Below are 13,927 nucleotides of genomic sequence, written 5' to 3' on the forward strand. Positions count from 1 at the left end.
CGAAAGGGGGTTTGTGCAGAAACACAGCTGGCTTTGCAGACACTGGCATCCATCACATCTTGTGAAACGTAATCTCTCTGAGAGGTGAAACAGCTGTGCAGATGCACGTGCACGCACACACACATGCGCACACATACATTGGCAGAAATGAGGATAAGCCCGGGTAAACTTCATCCACAATCTGACATGTGACAAGGCACCTCTGACCCTCTGAGATGCGAGTGGTCCACTTTCGATGTCAAGCATGCACACATTTTACAGTTCTGGCGTTAAAACACATCTGTTCATCTTTTTTTTTTTTTTTTTTTAAGATTGCAAACCTAAATATTGAACTAAAAAAAATTTTATGAGAAAAAAATAGCTGGTTTTTAAAGATGTATTTCACATTTAGAGAATATCCCCCACTTCTCACAGCAGCCCTTCATTAAGACCTTCTTTCTTCCTGTGCTGCACACATCTCCCTCTTGCACTTACTAATTGTCGGCTGCTTGCTCGATTGATCTGCAGGCAAGTGTATGTATGGGCTGCAGTGCTGACTGCTGTCAAACACCGACACCTGACAGGGAGTGATCACCTCCTTCCACAGACAGGTGAAAAGCGCTCCTTTCTCCATCAATCCTCTGACAAACTCACAGGGTTCCATCAAGTCAAGCCTCATAGACATATGCAACATGAACATCCATCCAGTTTTGCTACACAGCAGTGCCAGTGGGTCCAGTCATGGGGAAATACCCCTGAGGGTGTTTTGTGGGAGGGGGCAGTGATCAACACCAGAAGAAACCCCGTGAATTCCAGCTTTATCAATCCACAACTGTTGTTTCAATTGGATCTATTGGAACGGTTCTACTCTGTATTTATCTATGTGTGTATTTAATATTATAACGCAAGGTTGAATTATAGAATGGCAGGTTATGGGACTGAACTCAACTCTGGAATCCGGACAAGTACCCAAAGCGATCACCTGAACCCAACCACACGCGTTATGGGTGCGCGATCGCGCGCACGGACGCACGCAGACGCCAAAGTTCGGTCAGACAAAGCAAAGAACGACAGGCTCACCATATCAGAATCCTTGCGTGGGGGGGTGGGGTGGGGTGGAAACTCGCAGTCCGAGGAGAATCAGACTCTCCGTCCGTCGTCGGTACAACATCCAGCGAGGCTGCAGCCCGAATAATCCAGCAGCTCCGCGCGTCTGTGGCGACCCCCCCTCCTCCTCCCTCCCTCTCCACACAGCCAACGCGCTCTCTCGCTCCAGTAATTTCCCACACCGTGTGTGTTCGTGTGTATGTGTGAGCGTGTGTCTGAATCTGTGAGATGGAGTCCTCAGGTGCGGCGGCTGGACTGAAGTTGGGTAGATTATGATTTTAGAGATAGACGCGATCAGAATGATCTGCATGCGACATTTTTTTTATTTATTTATTTTTATAGGTGGAGGGGGGGGCAGCCTGTTCTTGTTTCATCACGGAAAGAAATGAAACGGTCCCGGTGGAGGACTGAGGAAGAGGAGGATGTGAGGATCAATAAGCAGTACAGGAGCGTGTGTGTGTGTGTGTGGGGGGGGGGGGGGGGGGGGGGGGGGATGTTCTAAAAAAAATAGGTAAGTTTCAAACTTGTCAGGGAAATCATTTAGTAGCCTGGAAATGTTTCACTTTAAGATGCTTTTTGACCTTTGTCCTTGGAAAATTGCTTGGATCAACCTGCAGTTCACAACATAACCAGTAGGAGCTTGTTCTATTCACATCAGCATTATTTTGCTGATGTGCCGCGTATTACAGTAGTGAGATTCTTACAAAATTATCATAATAAATATGGCTGGGTATCACCAATAATTTCCAGAATCCATTCGATCCACCAGAGTCTGGATCGAATCGATTCCGTTTTCAATTTGCATGGTTTACACACTCAGACATATTTGTATAGAAATTCAATATTAATCTATCTATATACATTCTGAAGATATTCATTTTAATCTGATACATTTTACACATACTGTAAAATGTATTAGTGAAATAATAAACCAATGAGATTGTTAACACCATACAGTGTCACATGATTATCGAAAGGAGAAGCTCCAACAAAAACATACAGATCATAGTGTTCTGCCTCTCCTGGAGGGCGTTTCAGTTTGGCCACTAGGTGGAGCTTGCACGATAGCATTAGAGATTAGACTTTATTCCTTAAGATTGAGCAAAAACAGTTTTAGACCACAAAAAAAAAAGAGTTTGGAAAATACATGACTGTGTGTAAATAAACTTGTTCACTTAGTCAGCAATGTATGTTTAGGTCAACTTAGTGTTAGGGTTAGTCGTCCTATGGGAAATTCCTTTCTACGTTAGCATCAAGCTAGCAGGCTTTGGATTTACTGTTGTTTTCCGTTAGGTCACCAGAAAAAAGGAAAGGCATAAAAGATCGATTTCTACTTTAATGGATTGATTATTGACTCATTATCCAGGAGATTCTGAAGCAGAGAAAAGGGAAGTGCTTTTGCAGTCAAACCTAAATCAGCAGATTTGTCACAGAGGAAAACTGCTTTGCGCTGGTATGCAACACTTTACGTTAGTAATGTGTGGCATTATTATTTCTTCCTTATTTTGTGAAATTTTAACTCAATTTCAGATTAAATCTTGCTTGACTTTTGGCGACAAGCTCTCCCGGATAATATTTGGAGATTAAAAGAGCAGCAATCACAAGCGGGATTTATCTGTGGAGACAAGTGAAGCTGATATTATCTCCAGAGAGAAGCAGCTTTTTGATAAGCAAGGGGTTGTGTGTGTATGTTTGTGTGTGTGTGTGTTGGGGGTTGCTGCTTAAATATTTCCTATTATTCAGAGCCTCCCTTTACTTTGTGAAAGTACAGAATCCCTAAATGGGTTTGGAGGGGTCATTGGAAGCATGAAATTCTCTTTTCGTCCTTTAATTTTGCTGAACAGATGTGAGAAATGTGTTCTCCCAGCTGGATGACGACTCCAATAAAATCCAAAATCTTCCCAGATGGAGCTGCCCAGAGCGCTTAAGATGTGCAGTGTGATTATGACAGCATGCATAAGAAAGATTCAGCTCGCTGGTAAATTGATGACTTACTGGGGATCCATGTTTAAATCTAGTTTCAAGCAAAAATGTATCAAGAAAAAGCAGCAAAAGTTAGTTTTTGAACAGAAAATGTATTTAAAAAAAGTAATCCGAGCTAATGAATCACATTAAAACCATCATAGTTTAAATATTTTTTTTGCTGGCCTTCATTTGTCAATGTTAAAAAGTCTCACAAATCTCTTCTCTCACTCTCTCTCTCTTTCTCTCTCTCTCTCTCTCTCTCTATATATATATATATATAAACAGCCAAAAATGCACATGCATGAGTGAACATTGTGAAGTGTTTTGCTATTTTCAGCATTTGAAAAGTTTGAATTAAGTCTTTTGATGGACATTAAATACATTAACTTTATTCAACTTTCACATAGAAAAGTAAAGTAAACCTCCATAACTCACTTAACTGTCAAATAATTTTCCACTTCTGTTACCTCAGAATCCAGAATAAATAAAAATCTTTGAGGTAAACAGCAGCAATGCTAGAACATTTTATGAGGGGGATGTGAGGGGGGCATAAAACTTTGAAAGGTATACAAAAGAGAACATTTGATTTTAATTCAAATTAACAAAATATTAATTTATTGTAAATTTTATTTTTTAATTTTTTTTTAATTTTTGAAAATTTTATTTTGACTCTAAAAGAAGGGTAAGTGGGGGTGAAAGCTTTTTGCTAGGGGGGACAGCTGTTCCCCCTTGACCCCCCTCCCCCCTTATAGCTCTACCTCTGGGTAAATAGACCGTAATGGATTTTTTGTGTGGTTGATCATTTCCTGCAGGAACATGTTAATGTGAAACTTTTTCGGACTCCACTGACTCCTTCCAGATTTGCAGTAAGAGAACAGCTTCTGCGCTGGGAAGAGAAATTTTTTGGTTTTTTTGGTTATCAGTCGGCACGGCAGAGCCAGTGTCTCAAAGACAGAGAGCCCGCTGATAAAGAAGGGGACGGCTCTGGAGCTGATTGTAAAGAGGATTGCACACGCTGGTATACACAATAGCCGACAGAAAAACCGCCTGTGAACAGCACATTCGGCAAGCAGCAAAAAAACTTGGAGTCAGAGGCTCTTTTAGATGGATGGTATAAAGAAGCGAAACCTATTTCTGCTTTGGAGAAACACTTTAAACCAGAAGAGGATGCGTTATCTACCTCTTTATCCTCCATTAGTATATATAGTATTTACCTTGTTTTTCGCTCTATAAGGCACACTTAAAACCCTTAATTTTTTAATTAATTAATTTATTGTAAAATTTGGAGTGTGACTGTTTGAGGTTGTGGACATATGTATTTTAAATAGATAACCAGTTCAAACAGGTGCCATTAATACAGGTAACAAATAGAGGACAGAGGATCCTCCTAAAGAAGAAGTTACAGGTCTGTGATAGCCAGAAATCAGAAATTGATTTTGAAAGGTACAAAATGTTATTGTGAATACGCTTATGGGTATTACCTATAGTGGTGTTGGACCGTGTTCTTTTTACGTTATCAGCAAGTCTGGGAATTAGGGTGGTCACAGTATCTGTCAGAGGTCAGACCTCTGTCTCCCGCTCTGGTCACCATCGGGAGCCATCTTCAGAGTTCTAACCCCACTTCCTGGATGCCGCACAACTGACTCTCATTTCACTCAATCAACCACAGCACACTTAAGCACTGCACTGAGCTGAGCTCAGCGTGAAGGATTGTGTGCCCAGAAGGACTGTTTGTGTCTCTTTGCCTTTATGCTGCACCTTATATATGACATAATTTTGAAAATAGTTGTTTATTTTGCCTGAAAGTGCAAAAAATACTGCACTTGTTTTTTTTTTTTTGAGTTTGTCATTGAAATATATTTACTTGTTTCCGTAAAAGAGTATCACAAGAACACAAGAACATGTATGCTGCATGCATCGTTTCACACTACGCAACATGCCCACAAACCTTTCTGGTTGTGTCGACCTACAACACCAAATACGATGTTTGTGATTGTCAATTGACAATCATGTTTTTGATGTTTTTAACATGTCCTTGTTGCATTTTTCTCAAGATGGAGGACATATATATAAAGAAAATGAAGGTCAAAACTGCATTTCTAGGTATTTCTTTATTTGAAAATAGATCTAAAGATAATCGGAGTGGTTCTTTAAAGAAACGGAGGCATGTGAATGTGCTTTTGTTGCACAAACCCCTTAGGTTAGGGGGTAGAACAAAACAAAACTTTTAAAACAGAGCTGGATGCATGCAGCGCACATATACAAGTTTCTTCGGGTGTTGAATGAGCTGTTTTACACAAAAAGTATCACAAATTTAGCATACCCACAAAATCCCGCTGCAATTAAATACACATTCAAGCAAAGCTCTAATGAAAATGTATGCACTTAGTGGTCAATATTGGATGTTGTGAGCAAACATTAATGATTTTTATGTGTGTGGGTCACATATGTTCCATCCAGTCCACATGCGCCCTCCAGGCACACATTGTGAATTTCTGACACACTTCTTTTTCTGCTTTTTAATGTTTTTTTTTTAATTCTGCAGGAATTCTGAGTTTCCTAAATGATGTTTGCCCACAGTCACAAAACGTGCAATGAGAGCCACAAGAGACATGCTAAAGCTAGAGCTTTACTTAATCAAGTAAAGCATCATATGACACTATATGTGGTTTTGTTGTAAAATTAAAACTGAATGCATTTAAATCAACAACTCCCATTCACTAAAGCACATACTTTTGTGAGGCCAGACTTAGATAGTGTTCTGCTCTGATCTTTTCCGCGGCTAATGCTCATATTAAGGAGTGGAGGATATTAAGAGCCTGTTAATGGCAAAGCAAGCATGGCTGCAGTTCATTACCCACACAATCTAGCGAATGTTAGATTAAAGCGATTCTCCTCCGATGAGATTTATTAGAGCATTGTGATTTACGACGGGGAATGAAACCAGATGCCCTTTGACCGCAAGAGATTGGCGGCCATTACAATGCTTTCTCTCTATGTTAGACAGTTTAATGCAGTTCCGAGGAGGGGGGCGTTAAAAGATTGCACACCTTTGTTTGGTTTGATTTCACGCTGCTTTGTGGAGGTTGGACCAATGTCAGAAGCAAACCGAACCGCGGAGTTAAAATCAGTTACAGTTGTATCATGGCGGCGCTGCTCGAAGAAAAGTTTGACCAGAAATACAAAACAAAAAGCGTGAAGGTCTCTAATCAAAAGCTTGGTTATTCAAAGAAGAGCCTTATCAACATAATTGATTAGCACTTTAAAACTTGTCATAAAGCACATTTACCTTAGAGATATTTTCCTTTTTTTTTCTGAAATCGTGATTTTTCAGGTTCAGCACTGGTGGTTGGAAAAAGAGCCTGCCAGCAAGGCGGTGGTGTTTAGAGAAATGAACACGTAAAGACCCACTCCGATCATCTATTGATCTATTGTAAAAGCATTCCGACTTAAGGGGCAAGAGTCTGGCGATACTAAATGTATCCCGATACACGTCTCCTGACCGCAATATTGTACCGGAACACGTTTTCATTTTTTTGCATGACTTAATACACCTTTTCTGGTAATCAAATGGTGACATTCATTTTATTTCATGATCTTGCTAAGACCTTGTAGTTGTTTTGTGCGGTGTAGAGCGGCTCAAAGAGCCTCAGTGGGCGGTGCTGCCAACTAGCGGTAAGGGGTTTAAGTGGAAAACAAGAGTCAGACGCTGGAGGATGCTCATAAATAATGACATAGATATTGTTTTTGACAGCATTTTGAATCGCCAAAGGAAATATCGCGATGTATCGCCAAATCGATTTTTCCGCTCACCCCTAGTTCCCAGAGGTCCTTGAATTATGATTCTGCTGTTTTGTGAAGCTTGCTTTATTTTCTAGAACGCATAGCAGTTGAAGTTCATTAGAAATGTATTTGCTTCTGAGTTGTGGGCAAGGCCATAAAAGAAAATAAATAAATAAATCAGATGAGAGCTGCAATGGAGGCTATAGTGACATGCTAAATGGAAACAAAGAGTAAATACTATAAAAATAAAAGAGAAAAATGAAGGCCCAGTCTTGCTTTTGTTCTTCTCTCTTGAAGGTTAAACTCATGACTTATGAGATCAGGGCAGAGTGGAGGTCCATTAAAGACATGACATTTCAATAATTGCCTCTAATCTCAGCATCACTGATGGTCTCAATGCCACCCACCTGCTCCACTGACATAAACACACACCTATGTCCTCATTATAGAAACTCAATGATTCATGCGTGGCACACATGCCTGACCGCGCATGGATGCTTCGCAAACACTGCAGGTGAAGTGAAGAAACCTTGGCGAGCGCGTTTGCTTTTAATCTATTGAATGATTTCATTAAAAAAACAAAAAAAAAAACAAGCTGTTGTTGTTGTGTTGGCCTGAATTCTGTGTGCTGCTTTCCCATTATGCCATGCTGCACTGACTTGATGGAGTCTATCTCCTGAGACCATCAACTGCTGCGTTTCTTATTCCTGCAGCTGAAGATTTTTTTTTTTTTTTAACTTGGGCTGCATGTTTGAGTCATCGGTAGAACAAGAGAAGATCACATGCTTCCCAGTACAAACGGAAAGAAACCTCAGGATCTATAAACAGAAAAGTTCAGGAAATCAATCCTAAAAAAAACAACTTTTCTTTTGTTATTTTTGTTAAAAATACCAATGAGTTTGCATATTTTTGGACTGCTCACACATGCCACACACATCCCCATGTACCACACGCCCCAAACACATCATTATCCCTTACTACCTTCAGGCACAGACTTGGCACTTGTCAGTTCTCCTGGCGTTTTTGGTTTCCACCCAGATAGATGCTGCAGTGGGCTGCTAACCATTAGAGACTCGGCTGGTATAAGAGATGGCAACATCCCAGGTTGCACCTGGAAGATTAAAATCGTAATTTCATAAAGAGATATCCTAATGCGGCTAACAAGGAGAGCGTGAACAGTTAGGGAAATCTCGTGGGAAAAGCAGCTGAAAGGTGGATTGTGCACCAATATCCTGAGTTGAACTGAAGGGATTTGGGGCGTTTTTATGCAATCCTTTGTGAGTTCTTCAACATAAAATGAATTAGAACTGTTTTACTTCCTGTTTACATGTTAGCGGCCCAGGCGAATCCCTGTCCAACAGGAGCTTTTGAGCCATAAGTTGACCAATTTGGCTTACACAGACACAAAAATAACCTCCAAAATCGAAAAATGTTCATTAACTACAAGAGGAGAATTGAATCTGAGGCGGAAATGTACGTTTGCAGGCTGATAAAATTAAGCAGGATTACAAAGAAGCACAGAGGGAACATGCCGTTGCATGAATTTGAATCATCCACGAGACAAATGATGCCGAAAGGTGAATCTGCAGAGTCGTCTGCACTTGTGTCACAAAAAACTGGGATGTAAAAAGAGTGATGCAAAATGAAAAGAACAAGAGAGCAAGCAGGCTGACAGTCCTAAAGCATCCTTTATTGAGTGTTAGAAAGGAATGATGAATACCCGGCCCGCTCTTCTCACTCAGAGGAAATTGAATTTTGGAATATTGAGCTAGCCGCCATGATGAAGTACACAAGCGCCTCTCCATATGTGCACGCAAACACTCCTCTTTTTATTTTATAACAGAGTGTCTTTGCAATATCCAGTCTCTACAGAAGCTTTTGTGCACACATGAGCACAGATTTTTATTTAAGTTGTGGGCTGGGGTTGTATGAAGACGGCTTTTAAAAGACAGAACGACCTCATGCAAGAAAATGATTCGGTAAAAACAGGGAAGTAGTCCACAAAAGCACACACTTTTTAAAAGGGGGAGGAATTAAGTCCTGATATTTTGAGGAAAATATGCTGTAAATCTGCAAAAATACAATAAAAAGACAAACAAATCCTAAATATATGGGGGACTTCTACGACTGAGTTTTAGGGCCATCATAAAAATAAAGAAATGTGAAGAAAAAAGGTGTAATTTTAAAAGGAAAATACTCAAAAAATGAGGGGAAAAATTTATAATTTTATAAGAAAAGCCATGCTTTTTCAAAAATGAAGTTGGTGGTGGAAACCTTCAACCACATTACTTGCCGTCAAATCCATCAATGCATCCATTGATGGTGAGGCCTTAAGGCTTTCTGTCTCAAAAATGTTTTAACTGTTTTTCTAATAAATATATGAGTACATCCTTGGAATCCTTGACAATTTTCCTCCTGAGTTTCCTTTCATAAAAGTCCAATTTTCTTCATAATTTTACCACTTTCCCCCCCGAAAATTAGATTTCTTTTGCAGTTTTACAACTTCTATCTCATTATTTTTGGACTTTCCCAGTTTATTACTGTTTTTTAATTTTTTAATTTTCTATTGTGGCCCCAAATACTCTGTCTAAAGGCCTGTTCACACCGGGATGAATTTCGAGAGCGATATTTGCAGACGTTTAACGCCTCGTGACTAAACAAAGGACACCAATGTGAGTGTGCACACCGACGCAAAAAACGCCACGCGTAAAAGCGTCATTTTTTAAAAAACGCCTCGGGTTCGTTTTTTTGGTTTGACGCGCTGCGTCAAAAACTATACGACCAATGAGAATGGCGCTTTTGCACACGTGTCTGGAGCTTCTGAAGTTACAGTAAAACACAACTTACTGTCTTGCTGAGCACACATACGTAACGGCGAAGAAGATAGACGCCAAGTAGCGTCTACACTGCCGCGAAGAAATAAGACGAGGAAGATGCACTCACTGACGGACATTGTAAAATATCCCAGAAAAACGCTCATGATACATTTTCAGCTCTTGTACCAGTCGATAAAACTCCCCATGTTCTTCTCTTCTGGTAACCATGGGATGTACCCAAAATTGATGTCTTTTCCGGCGTCTTACATCATTCTACAGAACAATAATTTCTTCATCGCTGGAACTAGAGCTAGAGCTACTGGTGCTGGAAAAATTCATGTTTTCTTTGTATCATTCTGACAAGCACGTAAACACTTGCTCTCTTCTTCTGAGTGAAAAGCGACTTTAAGGAGCGTAAAGTTGCGCAGCGCCACCTTGTGTACCGGAGTATTTCTGTTTTACATTAAGCGCCATCTAATGTCAAGGAATGAATTTGCATGTTCACTCGGCTCATCGTCAGCGAAAATCGCTAGGGTGTGAACACAAAAAACGTGTTGAAAAATGCTGGCGAATAACGTGCGCCGATAATTGTCCCGGTGTGTAAGGCCCTTTAGGCTTTATATTTTAGGACTGAATTTGAAAATTCCTGAATTGAATTTTGCTCTGCAGCCACAAACTGCTACACTCAGGTCTACTAGTGTATCCATGTATCGACACACACTCTGGTCTAAACAGTTTAGATTTCACACAAATAGACAGTTGAACACACTGACTCAGAGTGTGTTGTATCAGAAGCGTCATCTATGTCAGCTCACTATTACTTTGACATAAAGAGCGACGAACGCACAGCCAAATTAACTGCTATCAATGTCTAACACACACAGACATCTGATGCTCATATAGCTCACACGGTGTACACATGGGTGATGGAGAAGCAGCTGTCATTGTGATTGGTTCTCACTGCCGAGGGCAAGCCCACAATAGCCAATTATCTGTCATTATGCACCACAGCAACACTTGAGGTCTGGGCGCTTCAGCACGTGTCAGCGAGCGCGTCCCCATGTGTGTTTGTGTTCAAGACGCAAATTGGAAGGTTGGTAAAATTGTGGGTTCTGTGTTTCAGCAGGATGGGGAGAATGCTGAGCAGAAATATGCTGAGTGACATTAAAAGGACATGAAGATATGACATCTTCTTTTTTTTTGGCAGTTGGAGATTAAATGAGATCCCAGAAAGCCACAGACTTCCAGTGTGTTTAATGCTCATGAATGATATTTTTGGTGAGTGGGACGTGTTTGACGCAGCTGACGGCTGATCGCAGAAGGAGGCGCCACAGGACTGATGGCGTATGAAAAGCATGGGACTGGCTTTCAATGGAGAGCGTGCATAAACTTTGAATCCTGATTAGCTCTGCATCTCCTTGGAATTAATTTTAAAGGACACACAGGACTGGTCCTGCATTAACACCATCGCCCACACCTGCCAATTTGTATGAAAGAGCTTACATTTACTATGCTTTCCTTTTCAACCGGATGAATAGTTTTTATGTGTAAAACGGCAGTATTCAGTCGCACAATTCAGCTAAGTCAGAGTTATTTTCGCAGAGAAAAAAGTTATTTTCCAAAGCTTAAAATATTATTTACTAGTTTGCTACCCAATCAGAGCAATTTACAAAGAAAAAATAATCTTTTTACTTTTAAGTTTAATCTGAATGAATACCTTTAGTATGGAATTGAGCAGCTACCATGCACCAGGTCGTCTTTTAGATAGACCAGGTGAGATGTAAGACAACACGTACCTTATGAAAAGAAAATAATTTGGAAGTTCAGGAGATCAAACCAAAAATCATGAAGTTCAGAAGTGTGACATAAATGGCAACTCTTTGGTGAAAGCCTTTCAAACCTCAGACATGCTAATCTAAAACCAAATCAATAGTCCTTACAGACAAAATGATGTCAAAAGCACCCATATGGGGATGACCTATAAAGTTTGTGGGTTGACTGTGGATGGTCATAAACATGAGGGGCTGCTAGATCGGAAACAATCTAATCTTTGTATTGTTTCTTCAATCAAACCCCATCCCTTTTTTTGATCATAAGCCTAAATAAAATCTTGTGACTCTTTATGGGCTCACCTCGCCTGTGGATTCTGCTCTGGGGAAGTAACACCCGCACAGTGACAGCCCATCATGTGCGAGCCAATGTCTGTGAGTCGTAAATCACACTGAGAGCCACTCCTGCCACATGTCCGCTCATTTTCCTAACAAAACTCACTCTACTGAGATATACGAAGCCAAATGGTGCTCCAATGCTCAATTCATGGCATGAATAACATTGAAGCTTTAATGAGCCGGTTCGCGGGTCACAGCTCATGGCTGACTCCCGAGACATATGTCAGGTGAGCCACCGGAAGTCAGTCAGAGCTGTTTGCAGCGCTTACTGTCTCTCAGATGAGGTGAGTCCATATTTTTCACATACAGTCAGGACCATAAATATTTGGACAGAGACACATTCTTTTTAATTTAGTTTCTGCACATTACCACAGTGAATTTTAAATAAAACAACTCAGATGCCATTGAAGTGCAGACTTTCAGCTTTTATTCCATGGGTTGAATTAAAAGATTGCATAAAAATGTGAAAAACTAAAGCATTTTTTAAACACAATCCCTTCATTTCATGGACTCGTAAGTAATTGGACAATTGACTTCCATGCTATTGCATGGGCAGGTGTGGGCAATTCCCTTTTTATGTCATTATGAGTGAAGCAGATAAAAGGCCTGGAGTTGATAGGTGTATCAATATCCAAGTCTACCATCAAAAGAAGACTGCATGGAAGTAGATACAGAGGGTACACTGCGAGATGCAAGCCACTCATAATCCTCAAGAATAGGAAGGCTAGATTGGACTTTGCTAAAAAGCCAGCACAGTTCTGGAAAAAAATTCTTTGGACAGATGAAACCAAAATCAACCTCTACCAGAATGATAGCAAGAGAAAAGTATGGAGAAGGCGTAGAGAGGCTCATGATCCAAAGCACACTACATCATCAGTAAAACACAGTGTGATGGTCTGGGCGTGCATGGCTGCTAGTGGCACTGGGACACTAGTGTTTATTGATAACGTGACACAGGAAGCAGTCGAATGAATTCTGAGGTGTTCAGAGACAGACTGTCTGTGCAGATCCAGGAGAATGCAACCAAACTTATTGGGCAGCGTTTCATAATACAGATGGACAACGACCCAAAACATACAGCCAAAGCAACTCAGGAGTTTATTAAAGCAAAGAAGTGGAATTTTCTTGACTGGCCAAGTCAGTCACCTGATCTTAACCCAATTGAGCATGCATTTCACTTGTTGAAGACTAAACTTCAGACAGAAAGGCCCACAAACAAACGGCAACTGAAAGCCGCTGCAGTAAAGGCCTGGCAGAGCATCCAGAAGGAGAAAACCCAGCATCTGGTGATGTCCATGACTTCAAGACTTCAGGCTGTCATTGCCAGCAAAGGGTTTTCAACCAAATATTAGTAATGAAAATTTTGTTTACAGTTATTTCATTTGTTAATTACTTATGAGCCCATGAAATGAAGGGATCGTGTTTAAAAAAGGCTTTAGTTTTTCACATTTTTATGCAACCTTTTTGTTCAACCCATGGAATAAAAGCTGAAAGTCTGCACTTCAATGGCATCTGAGCTGTTTTATTTAAAATTCACTGTGGTAATGTGCAGAAACTAAATTAGAAAGAATGTGTCTGTCCAAATATTTATGGTCCTGACTGTAGTTTGTTTAAGCATTATGACATCCATGACTTTTCAGAACTTGGAAAGTAAATCCTCCAGCCATGATAGATGCCGTCTTTTATGATGTCGATAGGTTTGAGCAGTTTTCAAATGCAACTTTTTTTTTCTGTAAAAAGGCCATTTAAGAGTTGCAAAGGCACTGCATCACATTGGAAAGATTGTAACATTTTTCTGCTGCTCATCATTTATCCCTACTGGTGTCAGAAACGTAATTCAAGATGGGGTTACAAAACTCCCTAAATAGCAGGGATGCCATTTTTCCAGGAGTTGTCTTCCCTTTTATGTAACAGGGTTTTAGTTTTTACATCAGATTAAGAACCTACTATCGTCACGTGAACGCTACACGAAATATCGTTGACCTTTAGTTCATGTCATCTTCTTTCTGGGTCGGTAATTGTTTGCTAGAGCTTCTTTGGTGCTCCATTGAACTGCTTTTTCCCCCTAGTTTTTTCTTTTTTTGTACTCAAGCTCAATCGCTGTGAGTC

General features: G+C 40.3%; 1 protein-coding gene across 25 annotated transcripts in view; it reads right to left on the bottom strand.

Moving 5' to 3' along the window:
- Positions 1 to 13,927, bottom strand: part of LOC101165944 (receptor-type tyrosine-protein phosphatase delta) — a 227,019-nt gene that overhangs the window by 117,697 nt on the left and 95,395 nt on the right. The window contains exon 1 of one of the 25 annotated variants that reach the window (XM_023956026.1): positions 1,060 to 1,205. The exons of the other annotated variants lie outside the window; for them this stretch is intronic. The gene's annotated coding sequence lies outside the window, so the exon portion shown is untranslated. Of the gene's footprint in view, positions 1 to 1,059; positions 1,206 to 13,927 lie in introns of those variants that run through there. 25 annotated transcript variants of the gene reach the window in all.

This window comes from Oryzias latipes, chromosome 1 (genome assembly GCF_002234675.1).
Source record: "Oryzias latipes chromosome 1, ASM223467v1".
Taxonomy (NCBI): Eukaryota; Metazoa; Chordata; class Actinopteri; order Beloniformes; family Adrianichthyidae; genus Oryzias; species Oryzias latipes.